Source organism: Aulonocara stuartgranti (assembly GCF_965226115.1).
Source record: "Aulonocara stuartgranti genome assembly, chromosome: 3".
Lineage (NCBI taxonomy): Eukaryota > Metazoa > Chordata > Actinopteri > Cichliformes > Cichlidae > Aulonocara > Aulonocara stuartgranti.
The window spans coordinates 8,868,566-8,887,042 of record NC_138941.1 but is presented as its reverse complement, the minus strand read 5'-3'; the positions used below and the strand labels follow the sequence as shown (position 1 = coordinate 8,887,042).

General features: G+C 41.4%; 1 protein-coding gene and 1 long non-coding RNA gene across 2 annotated transcripts in view; one reads left to right on the top strand and one right to left on the bottom strand.

Moving 5' to 3' along the window:
• The window catches only part of LOC309702199 (protein NLRC3-like), a 145,735-nt gene that overhangs the window by 64,679 nt on the left and 62,579 nt on the right, over positions 1 to 18,477 (bottom strand). The gene's annotated exons all lie outside the window — the stretch shown is intronic.
• Positions 1,123 to 16,745, top strand: LOC309702473. The gene is made up of 3 exons (XR_014275534.1): positions 1,123 to 1,217; positions 6,641 to 6,746; positions 12,827 to 16,745. It is a non-coding gene; the product is annotated as an uncharacterized lncRNA (long non-coding RNA).

Below are 18,477 nucleotides of genomic sequence, written 5' to 3'. Positions count from 1 at the left end.
CGTCCTTCATTCCCCCGAGTTTGAAGGATGGGTCGGGTGTGTCCTTCGTGGCCCACCATATCCCAGAATTCATAGTGCGGCCCAGCCAAATTTCAGCTGCCAACAATGGCGGCCGCTACTAAGTTTTAAAATTTAACGAGGGAGTACTACTTACTTACAATGAATTCCTTACACTATATAATTTTCCCGTCAGTGTTGGGGAATTCTCAATGGTGCTTGGTGCCATACCCTCAGGGACTTTAATGTTATATAAAAACACTGACAGCTCAATATCTGCCTCAGTCACTCTCCCTGATCCAGCTGAGTTAGCAGTGGGAAAAATCTGCTTTTCACAGGAACTTGGTAACAGCAATAAGAGAATACGTAGTTTATTCCAAGAAGATATCATGTCTCTCCCATATATAGAATATCTTACTGGAACCGACATGTTCCAGATATCACCTGGAAGACAGTCTGGATGATCCCATAAATATCTAATTGTGAACAAGGTGAAGGAAATCTCATATAAAATTCTTCATAAATGTGACCCAGCCAGTCACTATATGGTAACATTTAAAAGAGACATAAATACTAATTGAACTTTCTGTGGGGATCATCCAGAAACTGTGGCACATCTCTTTTGGTTCCTCTACACAGAGATTCTGGAAGAATTTAGCAGTTTTGTTATTGTCCATATTTTAAGGGAGTTTTCTTTACGATGGAAAATGTTTTATTCTGTTTCTTTAAGTTCCCCAGGAAGAATGATAAATGTTTTTTATAAAAATATTTGTTAATACTTTTAGCTATTTTATATCCATAAATGTAAGTTTATTAATAAAACACCATATTTCTGCCTTTTTATAAGGATATGAATTGTACATACAATCAATTTCAGACTCAACCAACAAAAAGCCTCTCAGAACAATATTTATATGTTGATTTTTTTCGCCTACTCATATCATAATTTTTTTACTCCTGGTTCTGTATGTTCATGTTCTGTTCTTTTGTAAACTTCATCTGTTTGTATGTTGTATACTCATTATGTTTCAATAAAGTTCGATTTAAAAAGAGGTACGTTCTAAACGAAGCTTCAGACGTCACTGATCACGTGACTCTGGCCAAACGAATCAAGCCTCGACACGGTGCTTCTGAAGCAGCGTGTTGATCTTTCTGACACACGCACCGGAGCGTCAGCTTCAAGCGGACCATCACTACGTCTCACATCTAAAGGTGTCAAGGTAACTTTGAACTGAGTTCAGTCAATCTGGAGTTTTTCCAAGTTTTCTGTTGCTCTCTGTGAGAGAAGAGCGTTAAAGGCGGGGCTCTCCAGAGTCCAGCAAAACAGGAAACCACAGCTGGGTGTGTGTAAGTGTGCAAACCAATAGAATGCATCGTGGTGGGGGGGGCATCACGGGCAAGAAAAAAATAAAATAATTGGTCGTACCCATGCTTCCCCGACGTCATGCCAGCGCATATTGGGAAATTCGTAGGCACCGATCGGTTTTCTATCAGCCATTTGCTGGGAGTAAGGGCGCCCTCCGTTTGCGAGGTGCGCCTGCTGCTGGCGGCACAGGGAGGAGAGGGCGGGGCGGCGGGGAGTCTCTGGCTGGCTGGAGCGGCATCTAATAACCAACTCGCAAAACAAAATAAAAACAACAAACAGATATTATGATACAGACTTATAATCTGCACCCATGTTTTTTCTAAATTCTATAAAGTGAGCGCGAGAGCCCTCGGTGCGCCTGCGCGCTGCTGAAGTCAAAGTAAACTTTATTGTCATCTCCGCTACAGACAGTCCAGCATATAGAGAGACGAGACGACGAGGCTGCAGTTACAGCGGTGCAAGTAAACAAACAATAAATATAAGAAGAGTAAGAAAATAAATCTACACTTTAGGACTCGGGGTAAAGGATCAATAACAATTTAAATTTATAATTTACAGTTTGATGATTTAAAGTCTCACACAACCCGTCAAAAGGGGCGGGGCCGGCTGCTTCCAAGTAGAGCGCATTTCATTTATAATGATGTAAATCCAAGCCCATCTTGGATTCACGATCTGAATCCTGGGTTGTGTGAAATCCCAGAAATCAACCTTAGACAACTGTCATGTCCAAATTCATGGGCTGCATTCTCCTGAGGCCGCATTTGTAGACCGATTACGTCACAGCGACGCGCCGAAGGCTGTCCAAATTCGTAGACCCCTCCGAATGCAGCCGACAAATGCGTGCTCCTTTTTCCGAATTTGAAGGATGGGTCGGGTGTGTCCTTCGTGGCCCACCATATCCCAGAATTCATAGCGCGGCCCAGCCAAGCTCCAGTTTCCGGCTAATGGCGGCCGCTACTAAGTTTTAAAATTACTCTTATTAATCTTTCTGGGTCACAAAATAAACTTTTAACATATTTTCAGGCGAGAAAGTAGCTGTGTAAACATCAAATATCTGCTCGGTTTATCAAGATATCGCATCTTTGCTAAAGTGCTTCGACGTTTTCGGAGACGTCTGCTACCCACCAGCTCGATAGCTAGCCGGGAGCTCGAGGGTTACTGATGCGGCCGAGAATGGCACAACTCCCGGCACATCATTTTCAGATCACCGCGGACTTTCGCTGCTCGGGTTAAACGTTGTCAGCCGGTGATCAGCTGTGATCAGCTGATCACGGGGCCGGGGTTAAAAGAGAGACGCCAGACATCATTCTCTTCGTGTCAGGAGCTCCGAAACTCTGCCGACGTCAGTCTCCGCCTGATTCAGCAACCGTGAGTGATTATCCCTTCAATCCTTTTTCTCTTCCCGGCTCCGCTCGCTCTCTGTCGGTAACGACCGTTCCGAAGTCACGCTTCGTGCACTGATCGTTACTAGAATAACTGCGTGCCTGCTCCAAACCCACCGCTAGCCTTCGCCGCGCTTGGGTCTAGCCAACACGCCACACGGGCACGCCGAATTACTGTGTGTAACCCGCCCGGCCGTGACAAACGTAATATATAAGTCACTTAGACAACCTAAAAATGTTATTGTTGGGCTTTTTTCAGTGTTTTGTTTGTTCGTGAGTAAATCGGTTTGGCTGAGATTAAAGTTATTAGATTAGATAAAATAAAACTTTATTAATCCCCAGGGTGGGTTCCTCCTTGGTTTTTACACAGCTGACTAAACGTCAAACAGAAAACTGATTAAACAGAAGTGTGAGATGGCCGAGAGTTTACTCCAGTGTCCTGTTATATTTTAGACAGCAAGGAGCAGACGGCTGAGTTTATTAAACTCCACCGAGACAGCGGTGACGCTAATCAGAAGGCTAGACCGTCCAATTTCACGGCCGTTTACTTCCGGCCTACCCGATCTTCTGAGGACCCGGCCCACGTAGACCGCGAAGGCCGGGTCCTCAGGAGAATGCAGCCCATGAATTTGGACACGACCAAAGTGAATCTGTGAACTAAGGTGTAGGTCTGTTAGGTTAATTGTGCTGATCCTCGGGTTGGGGGATTTGTGTTTGTACTGGAGCGCAAAATTCAAACCAATGGAAGATGGACAACAAAAGTTCAAAGCCATCAGGTGCTCAGTTTATGTATTTATTTTTGGCCTACATCAGTAAGAAATGCCAAATTATATACACAAAGTTACAGGAATCACCACTCCTGTTATTCATGATGATTTCAGTAACATCACATAATAACATGTAACGTTATTATGTGATGTGCGTACTGTTAATGCTGATGCTGTGGTGAAATTCTCTGCTTCTTTTGTGTATTCTGCATCTATTACGTCAGATTGTCTTACCCCTCATATGGTTGAGAATTTTGCCAATACCCTGTTAACTACATGTTCCTCCATCCTCGACACTGTGGCACCTATTAAAATGAAGCGCCCCAGAACTTACTCACGATGTTGGTTAAGTGACTCTGTTCGCACTCTACGACGTGCGTGTCGGCGGGATGAGAGAAGGTGGAGGAAAGATAAACTCCAGGCATCTTACGACATCCTACGTACTAGTCGCTTGAAGTTTCAAACTGCTGCCAAAATGGCTAAAGCAGCTTTTCTTTCAAAAATTATCTCTACCAATGGTAACAATCCTCGAATTTTATTTAAAATTTTTAACTCTGTGGTCAACCCCTGCCCCACTATGCCGCTGCCGTGCTCCACGGTTCTTTGCGAACAATTTTTAAATTATTTTTTAGATAAAGTCTCATCTCTTAAATCTGCTCTTCCTTTAATGACAGGCCCTGCGTTTACCCCTGACTGTTCCTCTTCCTTCTATCAGTTTCAACCCGTTTCACTCCCTACTCTTAAGCGTCTGGTTGAACAAATGAACAATACTAATCTCGTATATGATGTTCTTCCATCTCGTATAGTTAAGGACTGTTTTAGTGCAATTGGACCTAGTATATTGTCCCTTTTGAACTCTTCTTTGCTCTCTGGTTGCATACCATCAGCCTTTAAACATGCTATAATTCAGCCTGTTCTTAAAAAAAGGAACCTCGATTATAATGATTATGCGAACTATAGGCCGATTTCCAAGCTTCCGTTCTTGGCCAAAATTCTTGAGAAGATAGTGTTGCTTCAACTCCAGGCCTACCTGGATGAGAATAGCATTAATGATAAATTCCAATCGGCCTTCAAACCACATCATAGCACTGAGTCAGCGCTGCTCCGAGTTCTCAATGACCTTCTACTAAAAGCTGACAATGGACGCTCCTCGGTCCTAGTGCTATTGGATTTATCGTCGGCTTTCGATATGGTTGATCATAAAATCCTATTGGCAAGACTTGAGCACACTGTAGGCATCAAGGGTGTTGCCTTGGATTGGTTTAAATCATACTTCTCCAATCGGCTCTCCTCGGTTCACTTGGCCACTTCCTCTTCCTTCGCTGTACCTGTCTGTTGTGGTGTCCCTCAGGGATCTGTGTTAGGCCCTACTCTGTTCTCATTGTACATGCTTCCATTAAGCGCTATCTTTGAGAAATATCACATCGCTTTTCATTATTATGCTGATGACATTCAGATCTACTTTGAGTTAAATGATGACCTAGCTTTGTCCTTGAATTGTTTTCGAGAGTGCATGTGTGAGGTCAGGCAATGGCTCCTGGCAAATACTCTTATCCTTAATGATAAGAAAACTGAAATTGTGGTCTTTGGCAGTGACGTCCTTCGTGCCAAACTTCGTGATGCTTTTGGTTTTCTCACTAGCTCCTTTTCCGACACTGTTAGGAATTTGGGCGTGTTACTTGACAGCTCATTTAAACTTGATAGACAAGTGTCTGCTGTTGTTAGATCCAGTTTATACCAACTCCGCCTTATTTCTAAGGCCAGGCAGTATATCTCGCATAAAGACCTGGAAAAACTCATCCATGTCTTTGTAACTTTGAGGCTGGATTACTGCAATTCACTCTATTTTGGACTCCACTCTCCCTCCTCCATAGATTACAGACAGTCCAAAATGCTGCTGCACGCATTCTAACCAAACCTAAGAAGTTTGCCCACATTACTCCCGTCCTAGCTGATTTGCACTGGTTGCCTGTGAAATACCGTATCCAATTTAAAATTCTGCTGTTTACTTTTAAAATCACTAATAACACAGCACCGAGCTATCTTAAGGAACTCTTAAGCTTATATGTTCCTGCTAGGGCTTTAAGATCATCCTCACAGTTACTGTTGGTGCAGCCTAGATCTCGGCTGAAGTCTAGAGGTGATCGAGCGTTTGCCCTGGCCGCACCAGAGTTGTGGAACAACCTTCCCATTGGCATTCGGGCGTCTGACTCTATTCAATCTTTTAAATCACAGCTTAAAACGTATTTGTTTAATCTTGCGTTTTCTACCGGTTAAATGCTGGCCTTGTCTGCAGTGATTTATTTTACTAATTTCCCTATCTTGCTTTTTATTTGCACTGTGTATGTCTTATCCCCATTGTGTGTTGATGGCACAGTTATATTGTGCTATAACTATGTGCTATAGTTATATTTTTTCTATTGGTGGCTTTTTCCTGTGAACATAATTCTACACTTTTATTTTTATGACTCTGATTATACTTGTGTTAATTTGTTCTATGTTAAGCACTTTGGCATGCCGTTGGTTTTTAAATGTGCTCTATAAATAAAGATTGTTGTTGTTGTTGTCCTGTAAGCACAGTCTGCCTGTGTCTTTTCTCTGCAAATGAACATTTTCAGCCAGTATAGGTAATACATCAACATGGCTGCCGTGGCTAAGTTAGGAATATTTATAATGTCATTTCCAAAACTTGCATATGATCTGCAATTTGTAGCAGATCTACTGACTGTCACAGAGCAGCTGGAGCAGTCTCGAATGCAGGTCAGTCCACTGCTGCCCCCTGTGGCCAAGTGCCATAGCTACTGCTGGATGAACTCGTGACACATGTGCACCTGTTTCTATGAACACATTGAGTCTGAGTGGCTGCACTTACACTGGTGCATTCAAACATATTGAAAGATGCCAGCAATGTGGATTGTCAAGACTCAAACCAATCCACATTGCTGGCGTTGCATCTTTCAATGCCAGCAATGGGAGGTATCAGTGCTCAAACCTTTTGTGTTTGTTTCCAACAAGTTGCCCACCTCGGGAAACAACAATGTGTTCTTTTACTTGTCAGATGAACATATGAGACACTTTGACTCTTCAGTGCAGTGTGGAGCCTAACAAAGATCTGTTTTGTGTCCCAGCTGATCAGCAGGAGGAGGAGAGTCTGACGGAGCAGCAGAGGAACATTTTCAGCTACTTGGACTCAGCTCAGCCACTACAGAGGAAACAATGAGCTCAACACAGAAGGTGACAGACAGAGCAGGACCATATGACCAAAGATATTTATCACCATATACATCTGAACATTTGCCATAACGATGTAGCTGACGATAGAATTGACACCAGACAAAATACTTTACAGCTGCACAACTTTATTAAAAACCCATCAATGTATTTTCACTGAAACAAGCAGCTGTTGTTTATGTGTTTATGTACTAACAGCTGGAAACGTTTCATACAGCTTTGTTTGACAGAAATGAAGGAGAACATATTTAGTTAATTTGTTTCTACATGAGCTCTGTGTGATTTGATGAGTATCTGAGGCTGAGACCACAGGACTGTAAAACATGATTGTTGGGCTTCATTTCTGTGCTGAACAGTCGTTTAAGATTAGCTGTAAATAACAATTAGCTGATGTTGTTCATGAGACTAAAGTCACCTCACTGTGGTAATGTAAATATAATATGGCCAATATTATAGTTATTATATTGTTGGCATTACTAAATTTGGCTCAATGCTTACATATATGTGTAAAAAGCAAATGTAGGAGCTGTGATAACTGTGTCTGATAGAATGAAGAGTAGACTGATATATGAAATATTCCTTTATTGGGTGAGAAAATCAGACCATGTCATAACTGCTGTAAGTCACACAGAATAGATATCAGAGCCTTAAACAGGCTGACTTCTGCTAAATGGGTCAAACTGGGCAGAAGGTCTACAAACACATAACATCCTTATAGAATATGATGTAACACTATAGATCAACTTAGCTCAGAATATATAAAGCATATAAACAGTTACAGCAATATGATGCAACAAACACAGCAGCTGCTGATCCAAAATACTCAAAGCTTCATAGTCAAAGGAGCTTGCAAAGAAAAGCGTCTGGACTTCTTTAAGTTACTTGAAGACGTTTCACCTCTCATCCGAGAAGCTTCTTCAGTTCTAAGGTCAAATGGTGGAGAGTCCCAGATATAAACCTAGTGGGAGTGACCCCCCACAGAGGGACAAAAGGACCCCCCTCCTCTAATCGCCTGAGCCAAGGTGTGAAACTGGGTGTGGGTCCCAATCAGCCAGAGTTTCGGGTGAGTTCATTGTGAAACCTGGCCCCACCTTATCATGCGAATTCCTGAGATCAGATGGCCCAGGATGTGAGTGGGCGTTAAGGCGTCTGGGAAGGGATCTCAAAACTGGATTATAGATGGCAGAGAGTTGGTGTCGTAAACCCCGCCTCTGTTCAAAGATGGTCGCTCACAGTGGACATAGATGGATTCTTTCACTCCGCTTTCAAACCATCTGTCCTCTCTGTCCAAAATGTGAACATTGGCATCCTCGAAAGAGTGTCCTTTATCCTTAAGATGCAGATGGACTGCTGAGTCTTGTCCTGTGGAGGTGGCTCTTCTGTGTTGTGCCATGCGCTTGTGAAGTGGCTGTTTGGTCTCTCCAATGTAGAGGTCTGGGCATTCCTCGCTGCACTGTACAGCAAACACCACATTGTTAAGTCTGTGTTTTGGCGTTTTATCTTTTGGGTGAACCAGTTTTTGTCTGAGCGTGTTGCTGGGTCTGAAATGCACCGGGATGTCATGCTTGGAGAAAACTCTCCGGCTACATAGGGGATGACAATGTTGTTGCGTCTGTCCTTCTTATCCTCCTTCGCTGGTGTCTGGTCTTCTTTTCTGTGCCTCTTTGCTGACTTTAAAAACGCCCATTTAGGATAGCCGCACGTTTTGAGTGCTTCCTTTACATGTGTGTGTTCCTTCATTTTTCCTTCAGGCTTAGAGGGAACATGTTCTGCCCGGTGGTGTAGGGTCCTGATTACTCCAAGTTTGTGTTCCAGAGGGTGATGGGAGTCAAAGAGGAGGTACTGGTCCGTGTGTGTGGGCTTCCGGTAAACTTCGATGTTGAGGTTGCCGTTCTCTTCAATGTGCACAGTGCAGTCCAGGAAGGGCAAACAGTTGTCCTTTGTGTCTTCCCTGGTGAACTTGATGTTTTTATCCACAGTGTTAATGTGCGCAGTGAAGGATTCCACTTCTTGTGTCTTGATTTTGACCCAGGTGTCGTCCACATATCTGTACCAGTGGCTGGGTACTCTTCCTTTGAAAGAGCCAAGAGCCTTCCTTTCCACTTCCTCCATGTAAAGGTTGGCTACAATAGGTGACACGGGGGAGCCCATGGCACAGCCATGTTTTTGTCTGTAAAAGCCTTCGTTGTATTTGAAATATGTAGTGGTGAGGCAGAGGTCTAACAGGGTGCAAATCTGATCGGCTGTGAAGTTGGTCCTGTCCTCCAAGGAGCTGTCTTCTTGTAGTCATTTTCTGACAGTCTCCTCGGCCTCCGTGGTGGGTATGCAAGTGAAGAGAGAGAACTGAAGAAGCTTCTCGGATGAGAGGTGAAACGTCTTCAAGTAACTTAAAGAAGTCCAGACGCTTTTCTTTGCAAGCTCCTTTGACTACGATGACCTGGATGACTGAGAACCTTCACAGACTCAAAGCTTCATAGAACTGAAACCAACATTTATTTTTAGCTCCATCCTGCTGCTGATACAGACTTTAGGTTTCTGAACATTAAACTTGTTGCTGCCTTTCATAGTGTGTAACTTGAAGGCCCTGAGTACTTTCTCCCACACTGGAAACACTGGGATGATCACATTATTTGAACATTACCTAATAAGACTGATTCAGCAGGACAGACAGACAGGTGACAGTCTCAGGTGTACACACTGCTACACAACAGCACCAGAGAAGCAGGATTTAGTGTTTGTGTTATTACGAGTGTAAACAAGAAGAGTTCCAGATACTGCAGTGGACACATGTGTGACTGCTGTGATTAAAGCATCTTTCTTTCAGCTTAACGAGTGAACCGTCAGCTCGTTCAAACACACGTTAAAGTGCGTTTGGCTCGACACCACCGAACAGAGGCAGCAATATAACACAGCTAACATTAACAGTGCAGTGAATCCTGCTTGTGCCGTGATGTTCAGGACTGCAAACCGAGCAGCATCACTGACTTTCAGCTTGTTGTGTTTGTGGATATATGACTGACTTTAATTATCCACAAAATCATCACATTCTCTGTCAGATTAAGGTCGACTATTGAACGGCGTATATTTTAAAGGCTTTAAAACCAAGTTAACGCTGAAAGTACAAACATCACTAATGTCACATAACTCTGCCGACAAGGCATAGCTATGGCTATGAAATGCTCTTTGTGTATCACTTCTTCATTATGAAAGATGTCATTAATGCACTAGTAATGTCTCATCTGGAGTATTGTTCAATCATTTGGTCAGCAGCTAATGAGACAGATCTTAACAGACTCCAGATTAGTGTGAAGATGTTCATACTATACTAATATTGATCAAATGCATAATAACCTTTCTTGGCTTCCTGTACAGGCTAAAATATTCTATGGCTTACTTGTAGTTCTAAAGAAAGCAATTCTGTTAAACACACCACATTTATTCTGCTCAGCTGCAGTATCCAGATGAAATACATCATCATATTACACAGTTTTCAACAAACTGCAATTTAGTAAATGCTCGAGTTAAAAGTAACGTTTTGTAAAACTGTTACATTTAGAGCAACTTTTAAGTGGAATAAGTTGCCTTAAAAAATTAGAGAATTATTCAAAACTTCAATGAACACTTAAAAGCCGATTTACAGAGCTTTTAGTTGTTGTAAATATTGTAAGACATGATTTGTTTTTGAAATTTGTGTAATGTGCCTCAATGTTATTGATATTATTATTATTATTATTGATTGCTTATATTTGAACAATTGTGAAACCTCACTGTGGATGTAAGAGTGAAATTATGTGGATATCTTGAATCCACTTTATTGTGTAATATTTTATGTGAGTATTTGACGGAAGACGAGCAACATCTGTTGTGGAAGCTAACGGGGTTCCTTTAGAATAAACAAACATAGGATTTATTATCACTGAATAATTCTGTATAAATCTATACAAATTATAGAAATATGTAATAGGAAACAACAAAATAATCTAAATTATAAAATAGTGTTTGTGTGTGTGTGTGTGTGTGTGTGTGTGTGTGTGTGTGTGTGTGTGTGTGTGTGTGTGTGTGTACAATCAGGAGGGATGGGCATGATTTTAGTGTTTGAACAGTCATGAATTATCTTTAACAGCAGGTTGGATGTAATGTGTTAGAACTACCAGCAGGTGGGGTTAAGAGACCTTTAAAACACTAGGAGTCCCAGGCTTCTACCTTTCTACCTTTAAAACCCGGAGTGCAGCCAAATGGCTTTTAGCTAGGCTTTAGCTTCAGCCAAGTGGAAGCTAAATTCACTAGTCATTCATATGTATATTAGGTTGTTACCTGGGAATTCTGGAGGGAAGCGGAGTGGGGGTGTGTGAACGAGGGGGTGGGGGAGCTGCTAAAAGCTGTGAACTTCCCTTTTGTGTTTCATCTTGATGCATTCTCAATCATCCAGGGAAATAAATCTCCAAAAGTCACCAACTTGGAGTGTTTCAGTTTGCCATCTTAGGGAGAAATCAACACACATGGGTGTATTTCCTTTGTTGCTGAGATTTACTGATAAAAACAGTACAAAAAACCAACCATTTGTACACATTTTTACAAATAATAATAAAAAGTGAGTGAGTACATTTCAACATTTTCAGCAATCACTCACAATCCTGGCACTGCCATGGTATCTGTAGTCTGCATTGACCACATGTGTATCTGTTGCAGTGAACACATCGCACAGTGGCATGATTGTTCTTGCAATTGTGTTTGACCTGACACATGGCTCTTTTTCCAGGGCTCGGTGTGGAGGGTTGTGTCCAAAGCAACTGTTCTTTTCTTGCCTTCTTCTCAGCTACATGAGAGTGAGCCAACTCTCTTGCAAGCTCCACCAGGAAGTCCACCCGTCTTTCCTTCATCCCGGTGCATGCTTGATACAGCACATGTGCATTCAGTGCTGCCATGTCAATCATGTTATAAAACACGGCAACTGGCCAGGTTGAAAACACCTAAGAAATAAGATAAATTGTTATTTCCATAGCCCTTTTACACTTACCTGTGTACACTTACACATACCTGAGTGGTGAATTCTAAAGGGCTATGGAAAAAACAATTTATCTTATTTCTTAGGTGTTTTCAACCTCTGCTGCCACGCTGACGGCGTATGCGGCCAAATGGAAGAAGACAGTCTATATTCTTAGCAGCATGCACAGCGTGGTTCAGACTGATAACACTACCAAAAGGAAGCCAAACACTGTCACCCTTTACAACAAAACAAAGTGTGGCGTGGATGTGATGGACCAGATGGTTCGGGAGTACACTGTCCGCAGAGGAACACGGCGCTGGCCAGTTGCCGTGTTTTATAACATGATTGACATGGCAGCACTGAATGCACATGTGCTGTATCAAGCATGCACCGGGATGAAGGAAAGACGGGTGGACTTCCTGGTGGAGCTTGCAAGAGAGTTGGCTCACTCTCATGTAGCTGAGAAGAAGGCAAGAAAAGAACAGTTGCTTTGGACACAACCCTCCACACCTAGCCCTGGAAAAAGAGCCATGTGTCAGGTCAAACACAAATGCAAGAACAATCATGCCACTGTGCGATGTGTTCACTGCAACAGATACACATGTGGTAAATGCAGACTAAAGATACCATGGCAGTGCCAGGATTGTGAGTGATTGCTGAAAATGTTGAAATGTACTCACTCACTTTTTATTATTATTTGTAAATATGTGTACAAATGGTTGGTTTTTTGTACTGTTTTTATCAATAAATCTCAGCAACAAAGGACATACACCCATGTGTGTTGATTTCTCCCTAAGATGGCAAACTGAAACACTCCACTCCCCCACCCCCTCAATCACACACCCCCACTCCCCTCCCTCCAGAATTCCCAGGTAACAACCTAATATACATATGAATGACTAGCCCATTTAGCTTCCACTTGTCTGAAGCTAAAGCCTAGCTAAAAGCCAAATGGCTGCTCTCCGGGGGTTTAAGTGGTGTTTGGTGCCACGCTCCACCTTCAGGTTTAAAACTAGTGTTAATGGAGTTTGAAGGTTGAGTTTGTTCCACGACTGCATTTCACTCACTGCCTCTGTTTGTATCTCTGTCACTGCAGGACCAACATGGAGCCAGAAGTCAGCGCTCTCAGGAGGCCGACAAACCTCACAGAAGAAAGGGAGAGAAAAAACACACCTGTGACGAGTGTGGGAAGGGTTTTACTGTGAGGGCTAAACTAAAACAGCATCAGGTCATCCACACTGGAGAGAGTCCGTTCAGCTGTGACTTGTGTGGAAAGTCTTTTTCCTCAAAGGGTTCCCTAAAAACACACCAACTCATCCACAGTGGAGTTAAAGCGTACAGCTGTGATCAGTGTGGCAGAGCTTTTACTCGCAGTAGCCACTTACAGAGTCATCTAGTTACCCACTCTGGAATTAAGGCGTACAGCTGTGACATCTGTGGAAAAACTTTCAGCCAGAGAGGGAGCCGAAATACACACCTACGCATTCACACCAGACATGATGTGTACTGCTGTGAACAGTGTGGCAAATACTTTACAACAGACGCACAGTTACAACAACACATGTTTACCCACACTGAGGAGAGACCTTATCAATGTGACCTGTGTGAGAAGACTTTTAAAGCTCCACATCACCTGAGACGACACCAACAGATCCACACCAGAAAGAGACTCTACAAGTGCATCTACTGTGAGAGAAGCTTCTCACAGTCAGGTCATCGTAACATTCATGAACGTGCACACATGGAAGGAAACTACAGCTGTGACCAGTGTGCCCAAACATTCACCTCATTGTCTGCTCTGTGCAAACATCAGCGCGATCACTCAGGGCTGAAATCACTCCCATCACTGGATCACAGTGAATCTGAAGACACAGAAAGATCCTCTGGTTTCTGTGTCGGACTCAAAAAGCTTGAGATCAGGCTCCACAGAGTTCAGATAGAATCATTTAAACTTGTGTTGAACTGAACTGGTTGCTGGGCTGAACTTCTACATAATACAGATCTACATGGGATCTTCTTTTCTGTTTTTTACTGAGTCAGTTTTGTCCTTTTTTCTTTGTCCTGGTTTTGCTCGTCTGTAAATGATTGAAACTCAGTCAAATAGTTCATTGTTCTCCAGCAAAACGTTTTGGAAACTCATGTTTAACCTTTAAAACTCTGACATGTTTTAGCACACAAGGCTTCATCGGGGAGTTCACTCATGATTGGACCATGAGAACAAAGGTTTTTAGTTCTTTCAAAGAGAGTCTTGGAGATGTTTGATGTTTCTGTTTTTTCTACATAAAGGAATAAACTATTTTTCTTGCTTCATGTAGTGTGGAAGTTTTTAATGTTTCTTCATCTGTTATGTTCTTGAATGTGTTCACGTGAAGATGGTATAAATAAACTCTTGTCAGAGATTTACAGTTATCAAACAGTTAGGTGAATAAACAACACTGAGACACTTGGAGATGGTTAACGTGCTGCACGGGTGAGGGCTCAGAGAGGACTCACACCGAGCTGCAGTAGTCGTTTATTATTTATAGCAGGGTGAAACAAGCATAGCAGTTTCCTCTAATTTTGCATATATGTGTGTGTGTGTGTCTAAGTTCGTATAAATATCATAGGGTGAACTTCCTCTTTCTATAAACAGAGCGAGTAGTACATTTTGTTCTTTTCCTATTAAGAGTAAAATATGAACATGTACTTTAATGCAACATAAAACTCATTAAAGCGTTTCTTCTTTAACATCCCCTCCTGATGTTAATATTTTTCACTTAATCATACTTTATTATCAGCCAACAATCACTTGATTATAACATTTTCAATTGTAGCATCATTCAGTATGTGTGTGTGTGTTTCTATACTAAATCTTCATCCGGTTCATCTTCTAGTGGCAGTCCAACATAGGTAATTACTGTGGCCTGTACCATTTTGTCAATCATGGATCTTATGCATGGTAGGACACATGTAGAAAACAAGCATAATAATAGAAGCAGAACTCCTATCAGTACGAGTCCTTTTATCACGAGGGTCTTCCAGCTGCCACTCAGCAGCCAGGTCAGCCAGTCCTCATTGTTCGTGACATAGTCTTGTTGCTGCGCATTACTCAGTTGTCGCAACTTGTCTAGGGCGGTGGTCATGGTCAAGGAGTGCACGTTGTCCGGGATATAGGTGCAACAAGTGGTGTTGAATAAGACACAGAGGCCCCCTCTCTCAGCGAGAATCATGTCCAGGGCGACCCTGTGTTGCATGACCACTATTCTGATCGCGTCGATTTCCTCATTCTGAGCCTTATTTATCTTTGTTGAGCTGTTCAGGAAAAGTCCAAATCGGTAGTCAAGAGTCTCAATTCTTAACGTGTTTTTTCCAGTTCCGACCCATGGGAACAGTGAGTGCAGGACCTTCTGTCCGGTGGTCCACAACTTGAACTCCGCTGGTACATCACTGCCCCAGATTGGGTCATAGGGTTGCACGTCATCAGTGTTCCTCTTGCGTCGTGGTTGGTTCTGATGACATGGTTGACCATAACATACTATTGGCGAGACTAGAGCACACTGTAGGCATCAAGGGCGCTGCCTTGGATTGGTTTAAATCTTACCTCTCCGATCGGCTCTCTTCGGTTCACTTGGCCACCTCCTCCTCCTCCGCTGTACCTGTTTGCTGTGGTGTCCCCCAGGGATCTGTGCTAGGCCCTACCCTGTTCTCACTGTATATGCTTCCTTTAAGTGTCATTTTTGAGAAATACCACATTGCCTTTCACTATTATGCCGATGACATCTAGATCTATTTTGAGCTGAATGATGATCTAGCTATGTCCGTGAGTAACTTTCGAGAGTGCATGTGTGAGGTCAAGCAATGGCTTCTGGCAAATTTTCTTATCCTTAACGATAAGAAAACTGAAATTATGATCTTTGGCAGTGACGCTCTTTGTGCCAAACTTCATGATGCTTTTGGTTTTCTCACTAGTTCTTTCCCTGACACTGTTAGGAATCTGGGTGTGCTACTTGACAGCTCATTTAAACTTGATAAACAAGTATCTGCTGTCGTCAGATCTAGTTTCTACCAACTTCGCCTTATTTCCAGGGCCAAACACTACATCCCGCACAATGACTTGGAAAAGCTTATCCATGCCTTTGTTACGTCAAGACTAGATTACTGTAATTCACTTTATTATGGTCTCCACTCTACCCTTTTACATAGATTACAGACAGTCCAGAATGCCGCTGCACGCATTCTAACTAAAACTAAGAAGTTTGCTCACATCACTCCCGTCCTTGCTGATCTGCACTGGTTGCCTGTGAAATTTCGTATTCAATTTAAAATTCTGTTGTTTACTTTTAAAATTACTAATAACACAGGGCCAAGTTATCTTAAGGAACTCTTAAATTCATATCTTCCTACGAGGGCCTTAAGATCTTCCTCACAGTCATTGTTGGTCCAGCCCAGATCTCGCTTGAAGTCTAGAGGTGATCGAGCGTTCGCTCTAGCTGCACCTGAGCTGTGGAACAGTCTCCCGATTGGCATCCGGGCGTCTGATTCTATTCAATCTTTTAAATCACGGCTTAAAACATATCTGTTTGAACTTGCTTTTTCTACTAGTTAAATTCTCGCCTTGCTTCTAGTGAGTTGTTCTATTAATGTGTCTGGTTGTTTTGCGTTGTCCTGCGCTGTCAATGTTTTCTATCACTGTGTTTGATGGTACAGCTTTACAGCTTTACTCTGCTATAGCTCTGTGCTATAGTTTATTTTATTAGTGGTTTTACCTGTGAACATAATCTCTCACTTATATGACTCTGACGTTATAGTGCTAATTATTTTATTATTTTATTGTTGCGTAGCCTATGTCCTCTATCACTGTGTATGATGGTACAGTTCTACTTTGCTATAGCTGTGTGCTATAGATTATTCCTATTAGTGGTTTTTACCTGTGAACATAATCCCACACTTATATGACTCTGATGTTTTAGTGTAAATCATTTTATTGTTTTATTGTTTCATGTAAAGCACTTTGGCATGCCCCTGGCTTTTAATGTGCTCTATAAATAAAGATTGTTGTTGTTGTTGTTGTTGTTGATGGAATACTCTGAAGGTGTGGTCTGACACTAAAATTGGGGCGCAGAGTCCGGTACAAGAAAAGCTCACAACTAAGACAAAACTGCTCCTGCAAGGAAAGCTCACTGTTATGCATGCAAGGTGATCAGCTCTAGGTGAGAAGACATTTAAATCTCACACTTGTTCTGCTGCATTTTTGAAGCTCAATTCCAGGAACAGATCGCAGGGTTCATTTTTATATACACTGCAACTGCCATGAGGACAGGGCCATTTTTTTGTTGTTGTTTGTTTTTCCTTTTGCTCTGTGCAGCATTTTGGCAGCATTTTTAAATTTCTCTTTGTATTTTTTCTTTCTTTTACTAGTGAAGAGATGTAGAGTGAACAGTTATACAGTCTAAATATCCCATATGGGTCGTGTGAAATGGTGTTTTCAGTTTCATTCAGTTGAAGTAAAGAACGTTGAATATTTCTAAGTGTGCTGTTTTGAACCAACATGTCACAGTATGATCAGTGCTGTAATTTTTGACAGTCACTGTATCAATGTTATTTTTGCATCTCTTGAATAAAGGTTTTGACCTGCAAGTGCTAATTTCTTTAGTTATTGGGGTAAAATGGGTAATGTTAATAGGAAGGTGTTTGCCAATTCAGTAACCTAATTTAATGTTAATGGAAACTAACATTATCTCAAATTGTTTAGTTATAATTGTTGTTTAACTGAATCTTGATTTTTGATCTTGATTTGTTCTTTCCCAACATTTTTCAAAAGAAACAGTCTAATTTCTTTGCTGTGATTGATTCCAGAGAACACGGAAGAACTGACATTATTTAACTGTTGATTTATGTAGATTCAGTGGAGGAGTAATGTCAGTTTAATTCTTTACCTACTGTCAATGCAGTGAAATTAGACATTTTGTTTTGAAAGGTTACTGGTGGATGCCAGCAACCATCTTGGAAGAGAACAATATAATCTGTTATAAGGCCTCCATTTGAAAATTGTGTATTTGATACTAGAATATAATAGCAAAATGTAATTTGAAGATAACATGTAGTATTTAAGTGACCAAGTAGTATTGGGTAAAAGTTATTGAATGGTGTTGGGATAAAGTGAGAAAATTGTGAAGGATTAAAATATTCCAAGAGCTCAAATTACTTCATCAAAACATGTTTAAGTCACATTTTATCAACACAAATTGCACAGGCTTATTGAACATGAATAAATTGTGTTAATTTAACTCAATTGTTTAAGTTGCTGCCAAAGCAAAACATCTGTGTGCAACAAATGTCCACCATTGAATTAAGTAAATCCAACAACATATTTTTTTCAGTGTAGTTTGGACTTTATGATTTCTGTAACTGGAAAATATTATTTTGTTTAAAGACAGAAGTGACCGCATAGTTGCAACATCAAAGGGAAATATTAATTAATTAGCATCAAGTATATTTGTTGCTTAAGCGTTTGCACTATAACTTAAGTAGGATTATAACTTTTAAGGAAGGAAAGATTTCAGATATTTAGTTCACTGCTTCAGTTATTTTATATGAAATTAAAACATTTACGTTGGTCAAATATGATGCTCTAAATCAAATAAAAGTTTGAAAATAAATGATGTATTTTTAAATGCTGCAACAAATGTTCACAAAAAGTAACTATAATTAAAACCAGTTAAACAAAATCAAATGTTTGAATCATGCTTAACCAAATGCCAGGCTGGA